The sequence below is a fragment of the Parasteatoda tepidariorum genome, unplaced genomic scaffold, assembly GCF_982258835.1.
Source record: "Parasteatoda tepidariorum strain Cologne lab strain unplaced genomic scaffold, Ptep-v5.0 scaffold_17, whole genome shotgun sequence".
Classification (NCBI taxonomy): Eukaryota; Metazoa; Arthropoda; class Arachnida; order Araneae; family Theridiidae; genus Parasteatoda; species Parasteatoda tepidariorum.
The window spans coordinates 484515-505567 of NW_028257376.1; positions in this window are offsets into that span (position 1 = coordinate 484515).

Consider the following 21053-nt stretch of genomic DNA (forward strand, 5'->3'; position numbering starts at 1 on the left):
AAAGTTTACTATGTATGCCTATGCGAAATAGAATGTTCTGAGAAGCTTAAAATTAAGAAATAAGCGTTCTAAAATTCTTTAAAAATTCAAAGACATCTTTCAATGGTTAACCAACGCAAGGCGCGATATCAGACCTTAATATTGACCCATAATATTTAAATTGGTCCAGGTATTATATTACAGGGTAATATTGTTCCCTACCACGGGAAATAATTATAGGTCATTTAGGGGGTACACAGCGTGACCCTAAAGTTTACTATGTATGCCTATGCGAAATAAAGTGTTCTGAGAAGCTTAAAATGAGGAAATAAGCGTTCTAAAATGCTTTAAAAATTCAAAGACATCTTTCTATGTTAACTAACGGTACGGTATCGGACCTTAATATTGACCTATAATTTTTAAATTGGACCACGTATTATATTACAGGGTAATATTGTTCCCTACCACGGGAAATAATTATAGGTCATTTAGGGGGTACACAGCGTGACCCTAAAGTTTACTATGTATGCCTATGCGAAATAAAGTGTTCTGAGAAGCTTAAAATGAGGAAATAAGCGTTCTAAAATGCTTTAAAAATTCAAAGACATTTTTCTATGTTAACTAACGGCACGGTATCGGACCTTAATATTGACCTATAATTTTTAAATTGGACCACGTATTATATTACAGGGTTATAGTGTACCCTACCACAGGAAATAATTATAGGTCAATTAGGGGGTACACAACGTGACCCTAAAGTTTACTATGTATGCCTATGCGAAATAAAGTGTTCTGAGAAGCTTAAAATGAGGAAATAAGCGTTCTAAAATGCTTTAAAAATTCAAAGACATTTTTCTATGTTAACTAACGGTACGGTATCGGACCTTAATATTGACCTATAATTTTTAAATAGGACCACGTATTATATTACAGGGTAATATTGTTCCCTACCACGGGAAATAATTATAGGTCATTTAGGGGGTACACAGCGTGACCCTAAAGTTTACTATGTATGCCTATGCGAAATAAAGTGTTCTGAGAAGCTTAAAATGAGGAAATAAGCGTTCTAAAATGCTTTAAAAATTCAAAGACATTTTTCTATGTTAACTAACGGCACGGTATCGGACCTTAATATTGACCTATAATTTTTAAATTGGACCACGTATTATATTACAGGGTAATATTGTTCCCTACTACGGGAATTAATTATAGGTCACTTAGGGGGTACAGAGCGTGACCCTAAAGTTTACTATGTATGCCTATGCGAAATAGAGTGTTCTGAGAAGCTTAAAATGAAGAAATAAGCGTTCTGAAATGCTTTAAAAATTCAAAGACATTTTTCTATGTTAACTAACGGTACGGTATCGGACCTTAATATTGACCTATAATTTTTAAATTTGACCACGTAATATATTACAGGGTAATATTGTTCCCTACCACGGGAAATAATTATAGGTCAATTAGGGGGTACACAGCGTGACCCTAAAGTTTACTATGTATGCCTATGCGAAATAAAGTGTTTTGAGAAGCTTAAAATGAAGAAATAAGCGTTCTAAAATGCTATAAAAATTCAAAGACATTTTTCTATGTTAACTAACGGCACGGTATCGGACCTTAATATTGACCTATAATTTTTAAATTGGACCACGTATTATATTACAGGGTAATAGTGTACCCTACCTCAGGAAATAATTATAGGTCAATTAGGGGGTACACAGCGTGACCCTAAAGTTTACTATGTATGCCTATGCGAAATAGAGTGTTCTGAGAAGCTTAAAATGAAGAAATAAGCGTTCTAGAATGCTTTAAAAATTCAAAGACATCTTTCAATGGTTAACTAACGCAAGGCGTTATATCAGACCTTAATATGGAACCATAATATTTAAATTAGACCAGGTATTATATTACAGGGTAATATTGTTCCCTACCACGGGAAATAATTATAGGTCATTTAGGGGGCACACAGCGTGACCCTAAAGTTTACTATGTATGCCTATGCGAAATAAAGTGTTCTGAGAAGCTTAAAATGAGGAAATAAGCGTTCTAAAATGCTTTAAGAATTCAAAGACATCTTTCTATGTTAACTAACGGTACGGTATCGGACCTTAATATTGACCTATAATTTTTAAATTGGACCACGTATTATATTACAGGGTAATATTGTTCCCTACCACGGGAAATAATTATAGGTCATTTAGGGGGTACACAGCGTGACCCTAAAGTTTACTATGTATGCCTATGCGAAATAAAGTGTTCTGAGAAGTTTAAAATGAAGAAATAAGCGTTCTGAAATGCTTTAAAAATTCAAAGACATTTTTCTATGTTAACTAACGGTACGGTATCGGACCTTAATATTGACCTATAATTTTTAAATTTGACCACGTAATATACTACAGGGTAATATTGTTCCCTTCCACGGGAAATAATTATAGGTCAATTAGGGGTTACACTGCGTGACCCTAAAGTTTACTATGTTTGCCTATGCGAAATAAAGTGTTCTGAGAAGCTTAAAATGAGGAAATAAGCGTTCTAAAATGCTTTAAAAATTCAAAGACATTTTTCTATGTTAACTAACGGTACGGTATCGGACCTTAATATTGACCTATAATTTTTAAATTGGACTACGTATTATATTACAGGGTTATAGTGTACCCTACCACAGGAAATAATTATAGGTCAATTAGGGGGTACACAGCGTGACCCTAAAGTTTACTATGTATGCCTATGCGAAATAAAGTGTTCTGAGAAGCTTAAAATGAGGAAATAAGCGTTCTAAAATGCTTTAAAAATTCAAAGACATTTTTCTATGTTAACTAACGGTACGGTATCGGACCTTAATATTGACCTATAATTTTTAAATTGGACCACGTATTATATTACAGGGTAATATTGTTCCCTACAACGGGAAATAATTATAGGTCATTTAGGGGGTACACAGCGTGACCCTAAAGTTTACTATGTATGCCTATGCGAAATAAAGTGTTCTGAGAAGCTTAAAATGAGGAAATAAGCGTTCTAAAATGCTTTAAAAATTCAAAGACATTTTTCTATGTTAACTAACGGCACGGTATCGGACCTTAATATTGACCTATAATTTTTAAATTGGACCACGTATTATATTACAGGGTAATATTGTTCCCTACCACGGGAAATAATTATAGGTCACTTAGGGGGTACAGAGCGTGACCCTAAAGTTTACTATGTATGCCTATGCGAAATAGAGTGTTCTGAGAAGCTTAAAATGAAGAAATAAGCGTTCTGAAATGCTTTAAAAATTCAAAGACATTTTTCTATGTTAACTAACGGTACGGTATCGGACCTTAATATTGACCTATAATTTTTAAATTTGACCACGTAATATATTACAGGGTAATATTGTTCCCTACCACGGGAAATAATTATAGGTCAATTAGGGGGTACACAGCGTGACCCTAAAGTTTACTATGTATGCCTATGCGAAATAAAGTGTTTTGAGAAGCTTAAAATGAAGAAATAAGCGTTCTAAAATGCTATAAAAATTCAAAGACATTTTTCTATGTTAACTAACGGCACGGTATCGGACCTTAATATTGACCTATAATTTTTAAATTGGACCACGTATTATATTACAGGGTAATAGTGTACCCTACCTCAGGAAATAATTATAGGTCAATTAGGGGGTACACAGCGTGACCCTAAAGTTTACTATGTATGCCTATGCGAAATAGAGTGTTCTGAGAAGCTTAAAATGAAGAAATAAGCGTTCTAGAATGCTTTAAAAATTCAAAGACATCTTTCAATGGTTAACTAACGCAAGGCGTTATATCAGACCTTAATATGGAACCATAATATTTAAATTAGACCAGGTATTATATTACAGGGTAATATTGTTCCCTACCACGGGAAATAATTATAGGTCATTTAGGGGGCACACAGCGTGACCCTAAAGTTTACTATGTATGCCTATGCGAAATAAAGTGTTCTGAGAAGCTTAAAATGAGGAAATAAGCGTTCTAAAATGCTTTAAGAATTCAAAGACATCTTTCTATGTTAACTAACGGTACGGTATCGGACCTTAATATTGACCTATAATTTTTAAATTGGACCACGTATTATATTACAGGGTAATATTGTTCCCTACCACGGGAAATAATTATAGGTCATTTAGGGGGTACACAGCGTGACCCTAAAGTTTACTATGTATGCCTATGCGAAATAAAGTGTTCTGAGAAGTTTAAAATGAAGAAATAAGCGTTCTGAAATGCTTTAAAAATTCAAAGACATTTTTCTATGTTAACTAACGGTACGGTATCGGACCTTAATATTGACCTATAATTTTTAAATTTGACCACGTAATATACTACAGGGTAATATTGTTCCCTTCCACGGGAAATAATTATAGGTCAATTAGGGGTTACACTGCGTGACCCTAAAGTTTACTATGTTTGCCTATGCGAAATAAAGTGTTCTGAGAAGCTTAAAATGAGGAAATAAGCGTTCTAAAATGCTTTAAAAATTCAAAGACATTTTTCTATGTTAACTAACGGTACGGTATCGGACCTTAATATTGACCTATAATTTTTAAATTGGACCACGTATTATATTACAGGGTTATAGTGTACCCTACCACAGGAAATAATTATAGGTCAATTAGGGGGTACACAGCGTGACCCTAAAGTTTACTATGTATGCCTATGCGAAATAAAGTGTTCTGAGAAGCTTAAAATGAGGAAATAAGCGTTCTAAAATGCTTTAAAAATTCAAAGACATTTTTCTATGTTAACTAACGGTACGGTATCGGACCTTAATATTGACCTATAATTTTTAAATTGGACCACGTATTATATTACAGGGTAATATTGTTCCCTACAACGGGAAATAATTATAGGTCATTTAGGGGGTACACAGCGTGACCCTAAAGTTTACTATGTATGCCTATGCGAAATAAAGTGTTCTGAGAAGCTTAAAATGAGGAAATAAGCGTTCTAAAATGCTTTAAAAATTCAAAGACATTTTTCTATGTTAACTAACGGCACGGTATCGGACCTTAATATTGACCTATAATTTTTAAATTGGACCACGTATTATATTACAGGGTAATATTGTTCCCTACCACGGGAAATAATTATAGGTCACTTAGGGGGTACAGAGCGTGACCCTAAAGTTTACTATGTATGCCTATACGAAATAGAGTGTTCTGAGAAGCTTAAAATGAAGAAATAAGCGTTCTGAAATGCTTTAAAAATTCAAAGACATTTTTCTATGTTAACTAACGGTACGGTATCGGACCTTAATATTGACCTATAATTTTTAAATTTGACCACGTAATATATTACAGGGTAATATTGTTCCCTACCACGGGAAATAATTATAGGTCAATTAGGGGGTACACAGCGTGTCCCTAAAGTTTACTATGTATGCCTATGCGAAATAAAGTGTTTTGAGAAGCTTAAAATGAAGAAATAAGCGTTCTAAAATGCTATAAAAATTCAAAGACATCTTTCAATGGTTAATTAACGCAAGGCGCAATATCAGACCTTAATATTGACCCATAATATTTAAATTGGCCCAGGTATTATATTACAGGGTAATAGTGTACCCTACCACAGGAAATAATTATAGGTCAGTTAGGGGGAACACTATGTATATTTTAAATAGTGCATTAAAACAAGGAAATTCGAAGACTCTTTTCTATGTTAACTAACGGCACGGTATCGGACCTTAATATTGACCTATAATTTTTAAATTGGACCACGTATTATATTACAGGGTTATAGTGTACCCTACCACAGGAAATAATTATATTTCAATTAGGGGGTACACAGCGTGACCCTAAAGTTTACTATGTATGCCTATGCGAAATAGAATGTTCTGAGAAGCTTAAAATTAAGAAATAAGGGTTCTAAAATGCTTTAAAAATTCAAAGACATCTTTCAATGGTTAACCAACGCAAGGCGCGATATCAGACCTTAATATTGACCCATAATATTTAAATTGGACCAGGTATTATATTACAGGGTAATATTGTTCCCTACCACGGGAAATAATTATAGGTCATTTAGGGGGTACACAGCGTGACCCTAAAGTTTACTATGTATGCCTATGCGAAATAAAGTGTTCTGAGAAGCTTAAAATGAGGAAATAAGCGTTCTAAAATGCTTTAAAAATTTAAAGACATCTTTCTATGTTAACTAACGGTACGGTATCGGACCTTAATATTGACCTATAATTTTTAAATTGGACCACGTATTATATTACAGGGTAATATTGTTCCCTACCACGGGAAATAATTATAGGTCATTTAGGGGGTACACAGCGTGACCCTAAAGTTTACTATGTATGCCTATGCGAAATAAAGTGTTCTGAGAAGCTTAAAATGAGGAAATAAGCGTTCTAAAATGCTTTAAAAATTCAAAGACATTTTTCTATGTTAACTAACGGCACGGTATCGGACCTTAATATTGACCTATAATTTTTAAATTGGACCACGTATTATATTACAGGGTAATATTGTTCCCTACCACGGGAAATAATTATAGGTCACTTAGGGGGTACAGAGCCTGACCCTAAAAACTACTATGTATGCCTATGCGAAATAGAGTGTTCTGAGAAGCTTAAAATGAAGAAATAAGCGTTCTGAAATGCTTTAAAAATTCAAAGACATTTTTCTATGTTAACTAACGGTACGGTATCGGACCTTAATATTGACCTATAATTTTTAAATTTGACCACGTAATATATTACAGGGTAATATTGTTCCCTACCACGGGAAATAATTATAGGTCAATTAGGGGGTACACAGCGTGACCCTAAAGTTTACTATGTATGCCTATGCGAAATAAAGTGTTCTGAGAAGCTTAAAATGAGGAAATAAGCGTTCTAAAATGCTTTAAAAATTCAAAGACATTTTTCTATGTTAACTAACGGTACGGTATCGGACCTTAATATTGACCTATAATTTTTAAATTGGACCACGTATTATATTACAGGGTTATAGTGTACCCTACCACAGGAAATAATTATAGGTCAATTAGGGGGTACACAGCGTGACCCTAAAGTTTACTATGTATGCCTATGCGAAATAAAGTGTTCTGAGAAGCTTAAAATGAGGAAATAAGCGTTCTAAAATGCTTTAAAAATTCAAAGACATTTTTCTATGTTAACTAACGGTACGGTATCGGACCTTAATATTGACCTATAATTTTTAAATTGGACCACGTATTATATTACAGGGTAATATTGTTCCCTACCACGGGAAATAATTATAGGTCATTTAGGGGGTACACAGCGTGACCCTAAAGTTTACTATGTATGCCTATGCGAAATAAAGTGTTCTGAGAAGCTTAAAATGAGGAAATAAGCGTTCTAAAATGCTTTAAAAATTCAAAGACATTTTTCTATGTTAACTAACGGCACGGTATCGGACCTTAATATTGACCTATAATTTTTAAATTGGACCACGTATTATATTACAGGGTAATATTGTTCCCTACCACGGGAAATAATTATAGGTCACTTAGGGGGTACAGAGCGTGACCCTAAAGTTTACTATGTATGCCTATGCGAAATAGAGTGTTCTGAGAAGCTTAAAATGAAGAAATAAGCGTTCTGAAATGCTTTAAAAATTCAAAGACATTTTTCTATGTTAACTAACGGTACGGTATCGGACCTTAATATTGACCTATAATTTTTAAATTTGACCACGTAATATATTACAGGGTAATATTGTTCCCTACCACGGGAAATAATTATAGGTCAATTAGGGGGTACACAGCGTGTCCCTAAAGTTTACTATGTATGCCTATGCGAAATAAAGTGTTTTGAGAAGCTTAAAATGAAGAAATAAGCGTTCTAAAATGTTATAAAAATTTAAAGACATCTTTCAATGGTTAACTAACGCAAGGCGCAATATCAGACCTTAATATTGACCCATAATATTTAAATTGGCCCAGGAATTATATTACAGGGTAATAGTGTACCCTACCACAGGAAATAATTATAGGTCAGTTAGGGGGAACACTATGTATATTTTAAATAGTGCATTAAAACAAGGAAATTCGAAGGCTCTTTTCTATGTTAACTAACGGCACGGTATCGGACCTTAATATTGACCTAAAATTTTTAAATTGGACCACGTATTATATTTCAGGGTGATAGTGAACTCTACCACAGGAAATAATTATAGGTCAATTAGGGGGTACACAGCGTGACCCTAAAGGTTACTATGTATGCCTATGCGAAATAAAGTGTTCTGAGAAGCTTAAAATAAGGAAATAAGCGTTCTAAAATGCTTTAAAATTCAAAGACATTTTTCTATGTTAACTAACGGCACGGTATCGGACCTTAATATTGACCTATAATTTTTAAATTGGACCATGTATTATATTACAGGGTAATAGTGTACCCTACCACAGGAAATAATTATAGGTCAATTAGGGGGTACACAGCGTGACCCTAAAGTTTACTATGTATGCCTATGCGAAATAGAGTGTTCTGAGAAGCTTAAAATGAAGAAATAAGCGTTCTAGAATGCTTTAAAAATTCAAAGACATCTTTCAATGGTTAACTAACGCAAGGCGCAATATCAGACATTAATATTGACCTATAATTTTTAAATTGGACCACGTATTATATTACAGGGTTATAGTGTACCCTACCACAGGAAATAATTATAGGTCAATTAGGGGGTACACAGCGTGACCCTAAAGTTTACTATGTATGCCTATGCGAAATAAAGTGTTCTGAGAAGCTTAAAATGAGGAAATAAGCGTTCTAAAATGCTTTAAAAATTCAAAGACATTTTTCTATGTTAACTAACGGTACGGTATCGGACCTTAATATTGACCTATAATTTTTAAATTGGATCACGTATTATATTACAGGGTAATATTGTTCCCTACCACGGGAAATAATTATAGGTCATTAAGGGGGTACACAGCGTGACCCTAAAGTTTACTATGTATGCCTATGCGAAATAGAGTGTTCTGAGAAGCTTAAAATGAAGAAATAAGCGTTCTAAAATGCTTTAAAAATTCAAAGACATCTTTCAATGGTTAACTAACGCAAGGCGCGATATCAGACCTTAATATGGAACCATAATATTTAAATTGGACCAGGTATTATATTACAGGGTAATAGTGTACCCTACAACAGGAAATAATTATAGGTCAATTAGGGGGTACACTATGTATATTTTAAATAGTGCATTAAAACGAGGAAATTCGAAGACACTTTTCTATGTTAACTAACGGCACGGTATCGGACCTTAATATTGACCTATAATTTTTAAATTGGACCACGTATTATATTACAGGGTTATAGTGTACCCTACGACAGGAAATAATTATATGTCAATTAGGGGGTACACAGCGTGACCCTAAAGTTTACTATGTATGCCTATGCGAAATAGAGTGTTCTGAGAAGCTTAAAATGAAGAAATAAGCGTTCTAAAATGCTTTAAAAATTCAAAGACATCTTTCAATGGTTAACTAACGCAAGGCGCGATATCAGACCTTAATATGGAACCATAATATTTAAATTGGACCAGGTATTATATTACATGGTAATAGTGTACCGTACCACGGGAAATAATTATAGGTCATTTAGGGGGTACACAGCGTGACCCTAAAGTTTACTATGTATGCCTATGCGAAATAAAGTGTTCTGAGAAGCTTAAAATGAGGAAATAAGCGTTCTAAAATGCTTTAAAAATTCAAAGACATTTTTCTATGTTAACTAACGGTACGGTATCGGACCTTAATATTGACCTATTATTTTTAAATTGGACCACGTAATATATTACAGGGTAATATTGTTCCCTAAAACGGGAAATAATTATAGGTCTCTTAGGGGGTACACAGCGTGACCCTAAAGTTTACTATGTATGCCTATGCGAAATAAAGTGTTCTGAGAAGCTTAAAATGAGGAAATAAGCGTTCTAAAATGCTTTAAAAATTCAAAGACATCTTTCAATGGTTAACTAACGCAAGGCGCGATATCAGACCTTAATATTGAACCATAATATTTAAATTGGACCAGGTATATTATTACAGGGTAATAGTGTACCCTACAACAGGAAATAATTATAGGTCAATTAGGGGGTACACTATGTATATTTTAAATAGTGCATTAAAACGAGGAAATTCGAAGACACTTTTCTATGTTAACTAACTCCACGGTATCGGAACTTAATATTGACCTATAATTTTTAAATTGGGCCACGTATTATATTACAGGGTTATAGTGTACCCTACCACAGGAAATAATTATATTTCAATTAGGGGGTACACAGCGTGTCCCTAAAGTTTACTATGTATGCCTATGCGAAATAAAGTGTTCTGAGAAGCTTAAAATGAGAAAATAAGCGTTCTAAAATGCTTTAAAAATTCAAAGACATTTTTCTATGTTAACTAACGGCACGGTATCGGAACTTAATATTGACCTATAATTTTTAAATTGGACCACGTATTATATTACAGGGTAATAGTGTACCCTACCACAGGAAATAATTATAGGTCATTTAGGGGGTACACAGCGTCACCCTAAATTTTACTATGTATGCCTACGCGAAATAAAATGTTTTGAGAAGCTTAAAATGAAGAAATAAGCGTTCTAAAATGCTTTAAAAATTCAAAGACATCTTTCAATGGTTAACTAACGCAAGGCGCGATATCAGACCTTAATATGGAACCATAATATTTAAATTGGACCAGGTATTATATTACAGGATAATAGTGTACCCTACCACGGGAAATAATTATAGGTCATTTAGGGGGTACACAGCGTGACCCTAAAGTTTACTATGCATGCCTATGCGAAATAAAGTGTTCTGAGAAGCTTAAAATGAGGAAATAAGCGTTCTAAAATGCTTTAAAAATTCAAAGACATTTTTCTATGTTAACTAACGGTACGGTATCGGACCATAATATTGACCTATAATTTTTAAATTGGACCACGTAATATATTACAGGGTAATATTGTTCCCTACCACGGGAAATAATTATAGGTCTCTTAGGGGGTACACAGCGTGACCCTAAAGTTTACTATGTATGCCTATGCGAAATAAAGTGTTCTGAGAAGCTTAAAATGAGGAAATAAGCGTTCTAAAATGCTTTAAAAATTCAAAGACATCTTTCAATGGTTAACTAACGCAAGGCGCGATATCAGACCTTAATATTGAACCATAATATTTAAATTGGACCAGGTATTATATTACAGGGTAATAGTGTACCCTACAACAGGAAATAATTATAGGTCAATTAGGGGGTACACTATGTATATTTTAAATAGTGCATTAAAACGAGGAAATTCGAAGACACTTTTCTATGTTAACTAACTCCACGGTATCGGAACTTAATATTGACCAATAATTTTTAAATTGGGCCACGTATTATATTACAGGGTTATAGTGTACCCTACCACAGGAAATAATTATATTTCAATTAGGGGGTACACAGCGTGTCCCTAAAGTTTACTATGTATGCCTATGCGAAATAAAGTGTTCTGAGAAGCTTAAAATGAGAAAATAAGCGTTCTAAAATGCTTTAAAAATTCAAAGACATTTTTCTATGTTAACTAACGGCACGGTATCGGAACTTAATATTGACCTATAATTTTTAAATTGGACCACGTATTATATTACAGGGTAATAGTGTACCCTACCACAGGAAATAATTATAGGTCATTTAGGGGGTACACAGCGTCACCCTAAATTTTACTATGTATGCCTACGCGAAATAAAATGTTTTGAGAAGCTTAAAATGAAGAAATAAGCGTTCTAAAATGCTTTAAAAATTCAAAGACATCTTTCAATGGTTAACTAACGCAAGGCGCAATATCAGACCTTAATATTGACCTATAATTTTTAAATTGGACCACGTATTATATTACAGGGTTATAGTGAACCCTACCACAGGAAATAATTATATGTCAATTAGGGGGTACACAGCGTGACCCTAAAGTTTACTATGTATGCCTATGCGAAATCGAGTGTTCTGAGAAGCTTAAAATGAAGAAATTAGCGTTCTAAAATGCTTTAAAAATTCAAAGACATCTTTCAATGGTTAACTAACGCAAGGCGCGATATCAGACCTTAATATGGAACCATAATATTTAAATTGGACCAGGTATTATATTACAGGGTAATAGTGTACCCTTATACAAGAAATAATTATAGGTCAATTAGGGGGTACACAGCGTGACACTAAAGTTTACTATGTATGCCTATGCGAAATAAAGAGTTCTGAGAAGCTTAAAATGAGGAAATAAGCGTTCTAAAATGCTTTAAAAATTCAAAGACATTTTTCTATGTTAACTAACGGTACGGTATCGGACCTTAATATTGACCTATAATTTTTAAATTGGACCACGTATTATATTACAGGGTAATAGTGTACCCTACCACAGAAAATAATTATAGGTCAATTAGGGGGTACACTATGTATATTTTAAATAGTGTATTAAAACAAGGAAATTCGAAGACACTTTTCTATGTTAACTAACGGCACGGTATCGGACCTTAATATTGACCTATAATTTTTAAATTGGACCACGTATTATATTACAGGGTAATAGTGTACCCTACCACAGGAAATAATTATAGGTCAATTAGGGGGTACACAGCGTGACCCTAAAGTTTACTATGTATGCCTATGCGAAATAGAGTGTTCAGAGAAGCTTAAAATGAAGAAATAAGCGTTCTAAAATGCTTTAAAAATTCAAAGACATCTTTCAATGGTTAACTAACGCAAGGCGCAATATCAGACCTTAATATTGACCTATAATTTTTAAATAGGACAACGTATTATATTACAGGGTAATAGTGTACCCTTCCACAGGAAATAATTATAGGTCAATTAGGGGGTACACAGCGTGACACTTAAGTGTACTATGTATGCCTATGCGAAATAAAGAGTTCTGAGAAGCTTAAAATGAGGAAATAAGCGTTCTAAAATGCTTTAAAAATTCAAAGACATTTTTCTATGTTAACTAACGGTACGGTATCGGACCTTAATATTGACCTATAATTTTTAAATTGGACCACGTATTATATTACAGGGTAATATTGTTCCCTAAAATGGGAAATAATTATAGGTCACTTAGGGGGTACACAGCGTGACCCTAAAGTTTACTATGTATGCCTATGCGAAATAAATTGTTCTGAGAAGCTTAAAATGAAGAAATATGCGTTCTAAAATGCTTTTAAAATTCAAAGACATCTTTCAATGGTTAACTAGCGCAAGGCGCAATATCAGACCTTAATATTGAATCATAATATTTAAATTGGATCAGGTATTATATTACAGGGGAATAGTGTACCCTACCACAGGAAATAATTATAGGTCAATTAGGGGGTACACTATGTATATTTTAAATAGTGTATTAAAACAAGGAAATTCAAAGACACTTTTCTATGTTAACTAACGGCACGGTATCGGACCTTAATATTGACCTATAATTTTTAAATTGGACAACGTATTATATTACAGGGTTATAGTGTACCCTACCACAAGAAATAATTATAGGTCAATTAGGGGGTACACAGCGTGACCCTAAAGTTTACTATGTATGCCTATGCGAAATAAAGTGTTCTGAGAAGCTTAAAATGAGGAAATAAGCGTTCTAAAATGCTTTAAAAATTCAAAGACATTTTTCTATGTTAACGAACGGCACGGTATCGGACCTTAATATTGACCTATAATTTTTATATTGGACCACGTATTATATTACAGGGTAATAGTGTACCCTACCACAGGAAATAATTATAGGTCATTTAGGGGGTACACAGCGTGACCCTAAAGTTTACTATGTATGCCTATGCGAAATAGAGTGTTCTGAGATGCTTAAAATGAAGAAATAAGCGTTCTAAAATGCTTTAAAAATTCAAAGACATCTTTCAATGGTTAACTAACGCAAGGCGCAATATCAGACCTTAATATTGACCCATAATATTTATATTGGACCAGGTATTATATTACAGGGTAATAGTGTACCCTCCCACAGGAAATAATTATAGGTCAATTAGGGGGTACACTATGTATATTTTAAATAGTGCATTAAAACAAGGAAATACGAAGACACTTTTCTATGTTAACTAACGGCACGTTATCGGACCTTAATATTGACCTATAATTTTTAAATTGAACCACGTATTATATTACAGGGTTATAGTGTACCCTACCACAGGAAATAATTATAGGTCAATTAGGGGGTACACAGAATGACCCCAAAGTTTACTATGTATGCCTATGCGAAATAAAGTGTTCTGAGAAGCTTAAAATGAGGAAATAAGCGTTCTAAAATGCTTTAAAAATTCAAAGACATTTTTCTATGTTAACTAACGGCACGGTATCGGAACTTAATATTGACCTATAATTTTTAAATTGGACCACGTATTATATTACAGGGTAATAGTGTACCCTACCACAGGAAATAATTATAGGTCATTTAGGGGGTACACAGCGTCACCCTAAATTTTACTATGTATGCCTACGCGAAATAAAATGTTTTGAGAAGCTTAAAATGAAAAAATAAGCGTTCTAAAATGCTTTAAAAATTCAAAGACATCTTTCAATGGTTAACTAACGCAAGGCGCAATATCAGACCTTAATATTGACCTATAATTTTTAAATTGGACCACGTATTATATTACAGGGTTATAGTGTACCCAACCACAGGAAATAATTATATGTCAATTAGGGGGTACACAGCGTGACCCTAAAGTTTACTATGTATGCCTATGCGAAATCGAGTGTTCTGAGAAGCTTAAAATGAAGAAATTAGCGTTCTAAAATGCTTTAAAAATTCAAAGACATCTTTCAATGGTTAACTAACGCAAGGCGCGATATCAGACCTTAATATGGAACCATAATATTTAAATTGGACCAGGTATTATATTACAGGGTAATAGTGTACCCTACAAAAGGAAATAATTATAGGTCAATTAGGGGGTGCACTATGTATATTTTAAATAGTGCATTAAAACAAGGAAATTCGAAGACTCTTTTCTATGTTAACTAACGGCACGGTATCGGACCTTAATATTAAACTAAAATTTTTAAATTGGGCCACGTATTATATTACAGGGTGATAGTGTACCCTACCACGGAAAATAATTATAGGTCAATTAGGGGGTACACAGCGTGACCCTAAAGGTTACTATGTATGCCTATGCGAAATAAAGTGTTCTGAGAAGCTTAAAATGAGGAAATAAGTGTTCTTAAATGCTTTAAAAATTCAAAGACATTTTTCTATGTTAACTAACGGCACGGTATCGGACCTTAATATTGACCTATAATTTTTAAATTGGACCACGTATTATATTACAGGGTAATAGTGTACCCTACCACAGGAAATAATTATAGGTCAATTAGGGGGTACACAGCGTGACCCTAAAGTTTACTATGTATGCCTATGCGAAATAGAGTGTTCTGAGATGCTTAAAATGAAGAAATAAGCGTTCTAAAATGCTTTAAAAATTCAAAGACATCTTTCAATGGTTAACTAACGCAAGGCGCAATATCAGACCTTAATATTGACCCATAATATTTATATTGGACCAGGTATTATATTACAGGGTAATAGTGTACCCTCCCACAATAAATAATTATAGGTCAATTAGGGGGTACACTATGTATATTTTAAATAGTGCATTAAAACAAGGAAATACGAAGACACTTTTCTATGTTAACTAACGGCACGGTATCGGACCTTAATATTGACCTATAATTTTTAAATTGGACCACGTATTATATTACTGGGTTATAGTGTACCCTACCACAGGAAATAATTATAGGTCAATTAGGGGGTACACAGAGTGACCCTAAAGTTTACTATGTATGCCTATGCGAAATAAAGTGTTCTGAGAAGCTTAAAATGAGGAAATAAGCGTTCTAAAATGCTTTAAAAATTCAAAGACATTTTTCTATGTTAACTAACGGCACTGTATCGGACCTTAATATTGACCTATAATTTTTAAATTGGACCACGTATTATATTACAGGGTAATAGTGTACCCTACCACAGGAAATAATTATAGGTCAATTAGGGGGTACACAGCGTGACCCTAAAGTTTATTATGTATGCCTATGCGAAATAGAGTGTTCAGAGAAGCTTAAAATGAGGAAAAAAGCGTTCTAAAATGCTTTAAAAATTCAAAGACATCTTTCAATGGTTAACTAACGCAAGGCGCAATATCAGACCTTAATATTGACCTATAATTTTTAAATTGGACCACGTATTATATTACAGGGTAATAGTGTACCCTTCCACAGGAAATAATTATAGGTCAATTAGGGGGTACACAGCGTGACACTAAAGTGTACTATGTATGCCTATGCGAAATAAAGAGTTCTGAGAAGCTTAAAATGAGGAAATAAGCGTTCTAAAATGCTTTAAAAATTCAAAGACATTTTTCTATGTTAACTAACGGAACGGTATCGGACCTTAATATTGACCTATAATATTTAAATTGGACCAGGTATTAAATTACAGGGTAATAGTGTACCCTACCACAGGAAATAATTATAGGTCAATTAGGGGGTACACTATGTATATTTTAAATAGTGTATTAAAACAAGGAAATTCGAAGACACTTTTCTATGTTAACTAACGGCTCGGTATCGGACCTTAATATTGACCTATAATTTTTAAATTGGACCACGTATTATATTACAGGGTTATAGTGTACCCTACCACAGGAAATAATTATAGGTCAATTAGGGGGTACACAGCGTGACCCTAAAGTTTACTATGTATGCCTATGCGAAATAAAGTGTTCTGAGCAGCTTAAAATGAGGAAATAAGCAGCTTAAAATGCTTTAAAAATTCAAAGACATTTTTCTATGTTAACTAACGGCACGGTATCGGACCTTAATATTGACCTATAATTTTTATATTGGACCACGTATTATATTACAGGGTAATAGTGTACCCTACCACAGGAAATAATTATAGGTCATTTAGGGGGTACACAGCGTGACCCTAAAGTTTACTATGTATGCCTATGCGAAATAGAGTGTTCTGAGATGCTTAAAATGAAGAAATAAGCGTTCTAAAATGCTTTAAAAATTCAAAGACATCTTTCAATGGTTAACTAACGCAAGGCGCAATATCAGACCTTAATATTGACCCATAATATTTATATTGGACCAGGTATTATATTACAGGGTAATAGTGTACCCTCCCACAGGAAATAATTATAGGTCAATTAGGGGGTACACTATGTATATTTTAAATAGTGCATTAAAACAAGGAAATACGAAGACACTTTTCTATGTTAACTAACGGCACGGTATCGGACCTTAATATTGACCTATAATTTTTAAATTGGACCACGTATTATATTACAGGGTTATAGTGTACCCTACCACAGGAAATAATTATAGGTCAATTAGGGGGTACACAGAGTGACCCCAAAGTTTACTATGTATGCCTATGCGAAATAAAGTGTTCTGAGAAGCTTAAAATGAGGAAATAAGCGTTCTAAAATGCTTTAAAAATTCAAAGACATTTTTGTATGTTAACTAACGGCACGGTATCGGAACTTAATATTGACCTATAATTTTTAAATTGGACCACGTATTATATTACAGGGTAATAGTGTACCCTACCACAGGAAATAATTATAGGTCATTTAGGGGGTACACAGCGTCACCCTAAATTTTACTATGTATGCCTACGCGAAATAAAATGTTTTGAGAAGCTTAAAATGAAGAAATAAGCGTTCTAAAATGCTTTAAAAATTCAAAGACATCTTTCAATGGTTAACTAACGCAAGGCGCAATATCAGACCTTAATATTGACCTATAATTTTTAAATTGGACCACGTATTATATTACAGGGTTATAGTGTACCCTACCACAGGAAATAATTATAGGTCAATTAGGGGGTACTCAGCGTGACCCTAAAGTTTACTATGTATGCGTATGCGAAATAAAGTGTTCTGAGAAGCTTAAAATGAAGAAATAAGCGTTCTAAAATGCTTTAAAAATTCAAAGACATCTTTCAATGGTTAACTAACGCAAGGCGCAATATCAGACCTTAATATTGACCCATAATATTTAAATTGGACCGGGTATTATATTACAGGGTAATAGTGTACCCTACCACAGGAAATAATTATAGGTCAATTAGGGGGTACACTATGTATATTTTAAATAGTGCATTAAAACAAGGAAATACGAAGACACTTTTCTATGTTAACTAACGGCACGGTATCGGACCTTAATATTGACCTATAATTTTTAAATTGGACCACGTATTATATTACAGGGTTATAGTGTACCCTACCATAGGAAATAATTATAGGTCAATTAGGGGGTACACAGAGTGACCCCAAAGTTTACTATGTATGCCTATGCGAAATAAAGTGCTCAGAGAAGCTTAAAATGAGGAAATAAGCGTTCTAAAATGCTTTAAAAATTCAAAGACATTTTTCTATGTTAACTAACGGCACGGTATCGGACCTTAATGTTGACCTATAATTTTTAAATTGGACCACCTATTATATTACAGGGTTATAGTGTACCCTAATACAGGAAATAATTATAGGTCAATTAGGGCGTACACAGAGTGACCCTAAAGTTTACTATGTATGCCTATGCGAAATAAAGTGTTCTGAGAAGCTTAAAATGAGGAAATAAGCGTTCTAAAATGCTTTAAAAATTCAAAAACATTTTTCAATGTTAACTAACGCAAGGCGCGATATCAGACCTTAATATGGAACCATAATATTTAAATTGGACCAGGTATTATATTACAGGGTAATAGTGTACCCTACAACAGGAAATAATTATAGGTCAATTAGGGGGTACACTATGTATATTTTAAATATTGCATTAAAACAAGGAAATTCGAAGACTCTTTTCTATGTTAACTAACGGCACGGTATCGGACCTTAATATTGACCTAAAATTTTTAAATTGGGCCACGTATTATATTACAGGGTGATAGTGAACCCTACCACGCAAAATAATTATAGTTCAATTAGGGGGTACACAGCGTGACCCTAAAGGTTACTATGTATGCCTATGCGAAATAAAGTATTCTGAGAAGCTTAAAATGAGGAAATAAGCGTTCTAAAATGCTTTAAAAATTCAAAGACATTTTTCTATGTTAACTAACGGCACGGTATCGGACCTTAATATTTACCTATAATTTTTAAATTGGACCACGTATTATATTACAGGGTAATATTGTTACCTACCACGGGAAATAATTATAGGTCACTTAGGGGGTATACAGCGTGACCCTAAAGTTTACTATGTATGCCTATGCGAAATAAAGTGTTCTGAGAAGCTTAAAATGAAGAAATATGCGTTCTAAAATGCTTTTAAAATTCAAAGACATCTTTCAATGGTTAACTAGCGCAAGGCGCAATATCAGACCTTAATATTGACCCATAATAATTAAATTGGACCAGGTATTATATTACAGGGTAATAGTGTACCCTACCACAAGAAATAATCATAGGTCAATTAGGGGGTACACTATGTATATTTTAAATAGTGCATTAAAACAAGGAAATTCGAAGACACTTTTCTATGTTAACTAACGGCACGGTATCGGACCTTAATATTGACCTAAAATTTTTAAATTGAACCACCTATTATATTACAGGGTTATAGTGTACCTTAAAACGTAAGATAATTATAGGTCAATTACGGGGTACAAAGCGTGACCCTAAAGTTTACTATGTATGCGTATGCGAAATAAAGTGTTCTGAGAAGCTTAAAATGAAGAAATAAGCGTTCTAAAATGCTTTAAAAATTCAAAGACATCTCTCAATGGTTAACTACCGCAAGGCGCAATATCAGACCTTAATATTGACCCATAATATTTAAATTGGGCCAGGTATTATATTACAGGGTAATAGTGTACCCTACCACAGGAAATAATTATAGGTCAATTAGAGGGTACACTATGTATATTTTAAATAGTGCATTAAAACAAGGAAATTCGACGACACTTTTCTATGTTAACTAACGGCACGGTATCGGACCTTAATATTGACCTATAATTTTTAAATTGGACCACGTATTATATTACAGGGTTATAGTGTACCCTACCACAGGAAATAATTATAGGTCAATTAGGGGGTACACAGCGTGAGCCTAAAGTTTACTATGTATGCCTATGCGAAATAAAGTGTTCTGAGAAGCTTAAAATGAGGAAATAAGCGTTCTAAAATGCTTTAAAAATTCAAAAACATTTTTCTATGTTAGCTAACGGCACGGTATCGGACCTTAATATTGACCTATAATTTTTAAATTGGACCACGTATTATATTACAGGGTAATAGTGTACCCTAAAACAGGAAATAATTATAGGTCATTTAGGGGGTACACAGCGTGACCCTAAATTTTACTATGTATGTCTATGCGAAATAGAGTGTTCTGAGATGCTTAAAATGAAGAAATAAGCGTTCTAAAATGCTTTAAAAATTCAAAGACATCTTTCAATGGTTAACTAACGCAAGGCGCAATATCAGACCTTAATATTGACCCATAATATTTAAATTGGACCAGGTATTATATTACAGGGTAATAGTGTACCCTACCACAGGAAATAATTATAGGTCAATTAGGGGGTACACTATGTATATTTTAAATAGTGCATTAAAACAAGGAAATACGAAGACACTTTTCTATGTTAACTAACGGCACGGTATCGGACCTTAATATTTACCTATAATTTTTAAATTGGACCACGTATTATATTACAGGGTTATAGTGTACCCTACCACAGGAAATAATTATAGGTCAATTAGGGGGTACCCAGAGTGACCCTAAAGTTTACTATGTATGCCTAAGCGAAATAAAGTGTTCTGAGAAGCTTAAAATGAGGAAATAAGCGTTCTAAAATGCTTTAAAAATTCAAAGACATCTTTCAATGGTTAACTAACGCAAGGCGCAATATCAGACCTTAATATTGACCCATAAAATTAAAATTGGACCAGGTATTATATTACAGGGTAATAGTGTACCCTACCAAAGGAAATAATTATAGGTCAATTAGGGGGTACACAGCGTGACCCTAAAGTTACTATGTATGCCTATGCGAAATAAAGTGTTCTGAGAAGCTTAAAATGAGGAAAT